Here is a 2,727-nt window from a genome sequence, read left to right on the forward strand (position 1 = left end):
TTTAGACAAAAGTCGTTGCTAAAAATGTTTTTGCATAAACAATGACACTGTATCCATTGCGTCGTATCACTAGGAGCGTAACGTTAGTACCTTTACTGGCAAATTTACTGGCGCACACTTTTAGTGCGCCGGTAAATGTCTTTTTTTTGAGGAAAATTACGGTACTGCCCAGCAAGTTGTCACTCATGCTGTCCATTTGATCTTTTTAGACCCAACGGCCAGCGCTCAGGGTATTTAAATACCTGTTACCCCCTTTCTCGCCCTCACCCGCTCCCCGTTTCATTTTCCTCTCCCTCTCCTTCTCCTTCTCGTTGGACCATCGATAACCACCGACCACCGCCGACCCCTGGACCGCCGACCACCGCCGAAGTCGTCCTCGCAACGGAACCCCCAGGAGCCTCTCTCTGCAAGCTCGAGGGGAACAGACCCTACCTCTCCATCTCATTGCAAGCTCGAAAAGGCCAACCGTCGCTCGATGGAGCCCGATCGTCGGTGCCAGCGCTTTCCTCCACCCCTCAAACCATCGCCGGCAGCTCGAACCATCGCCTCTCGTTCTCCCTCTCGTTAAAGCAAAACCGGCGCCAGCTACTCTGTCGTTCTCCCTCTCTCCCTCGCTGAAAGCTCGAACCATCGCGGAAATCGCAGCCTCAGGTGTGTCCGTTCCCCTCTCTCTGGTTCTCTCTCTCGCTTTAAACCCTAACTGATTTAGCAAAACCCAAAACCTCTTACTGATCCAGGGTTTGGGTTTGCTAAATCGGGTGTAGGGGAACGATTTTTTGTTCATAAAATCTTTTGGGGTTTCTTGTTTATGGAATTTAGCAGATGCTTTTGTGAAATAGTTTTCATTTTTGGTATTCAATTAATGGGAGTTTCTTTACTGGTTTGTTTGGCGTTCTTTTTTTATCTGTTCCATGCTCTCTTTCTTTACTCTTATTGAAGTGGTTTTTGTTTTGCCTTTAGATTTGGTTATTCCCTCTCCAAATTGTTGGTGATTGTTCTTTATCTGTAGAAAGTGGAAATTCAGAGACATTTCATGTTCTGTGATTTTTTAGGGACCCAGTTAAAATCAAAATTATCTTTTTTGGATCAATCTATGAGATTAAAGTTGAAGAATGTCTATCAAATATATTCCATTCTGTTCTGGCCACTAATTGCGCTTAATGAACGTATAGAAATTGCACGCTTAATTTAAATTCCTTATTCCAGTTGTGGAGCAGGGCTTGCTTTTTTTCTTTGTATGGGTGTGACCAAGGTTGGAAAGCAGTATTTTTTTTGTGATCAACTCAATTACCATTATTTATATATGTAGAAAAATTAACATAACAAAAAATATGCGGAAGCAATATATGATCTAACAAAGGCACAATCAAATCACAACACAAGGGTTTACGTGGTTCGGTAAACACGACCTATATCCACGGGGCACGGAGAGAATAATCCACTATAATGAAAATAGAGAGTACAATGTAGAGAGTACAACGTTCAATAGCTTGCCCAAAGCTAAAGATAATAACAACAAAGAAATCACAGAAAGAAATGAATACAAGATTACCTCTTGGGTGCACAACCCGAGTCAAAGCCCACACCACAACCAACACCTCTCTTTGAGGATCAATGTGTGGTGACGAACCTTCTTCCTTCCTTTTCTTCTTTCTACTTTCTCTCTCTCTCTGCACACTGCACACAACCACTCTACCCTTCTCCTTCTAGCACACAGCCTCTACACTCCTATTTATAGATGACATAGAGTCTTCTAGATATGAACTTCCTAAAAGTGAGCCTTCTAGACTCATCCCAGAAACCGAAGGAGTTTTAACCCTTCAACTTTCTGCATTAATGACAGTTAGGTGGCTATTCCACTTCTCCACATCATTAAATGAGGGGATAGGGCTAACCCTTCAACTTCTTCTGCATTAATGAGAAGTGGGCGACTATTCCACTTCCCCATACCATTAATGAGGGATAGGGCTGGACCCAACAATATATTTTAGATTTCATGGCTTTTGCTTGTTGGAAATGCAGATATCTTATCAGAAGGACTACTCCATGGCAACCGCAGATGTTGTTGTTGCCGAGGTTTGAGAGCTTATGGAGAAAGCATATGCAAGAGCTCGGCCTCTCGATTTTACATTCTTTTTGGAAACTTAATTTCCAATGATGATATAGTGATTATGTTTCTGTTAATCGCAAATGATGCCACTTACAATGGAGTATAAAGAGAAAATGACTATTGCTGCTGGCTGTGTGAACTCCTACCTTTCTGCCTCTCTTCTAGGCTAGCAGCTTCATTGAGCATATCTGCAGCGTCTATGCTGAAGGTTGTTTTTCTCCTTTTTGATGTATATATTCTTTGTGTGGATGGAGATGATGACATATTGTCACATGAATAGGCATGTCATTGTTGATGTTTTGAGTAACACGACATGACATATTGTCACATGAATTCACATGTAACTCCTGTAAATGTTTTGAGTTGAGGTTCAGGAATTCTCCTTTTAATTTAAACTCGTCTCTTTCATGGAACTTTGTTTTGTTTCTTTTTCTGGCTCATGTAAACAAGCAAGCCAATGTAATTTCCTATTCCAAAGACTCCCAAAAGGAAAAAGTTCCAAAGACAACAGTTGAGATAGCTAACTGGGGAGATGCATTAAACAGCCCAACTTGCAACATAAACAGAATGTATGTGCACATCTAGTATGCCTACGTGAGCCCATCTACTTAAATATC

At 41.7% G+C, this 2,727-nt stretch overlaps 1 long non-coding RNA gene across 1 annotated transcript; it reads left to right on the top strand.

Annotated features, from left to right (window-relative positions):
- The first annotated feature begins 563 nt into the window (after nt 1–563).
- On the top strand, nt 564–2,505 carry LOC149811739 (uncharacterized). Its single transcript, XR_016428599.1, has 2 exons — nt 564–651; nt 2,023–2,505. It is a non-coding gene; the product is annotated as an uncharacterized LOC149811739 (long non-coding RNA).
- The last annotated feature ends 222 nt before the right edge of the window (nt 2,506–2,727 follow it).

The sequence above is a fragment of the Nuphar pumila genome, chromosome 17 (genome assembly GCF_984573655.1).
Source record: "Nuphar pumila chromosome 17, dmNupPumi1.hap1.1, whole genome shotgun sequence".
Lineage (NCBI taxonomy): Eukaryota > Viridiplantae > Streptophyta > Magnoliopsida > Nymphaeales > Nymphaeaceae > Nuphar > Nuphar pumila.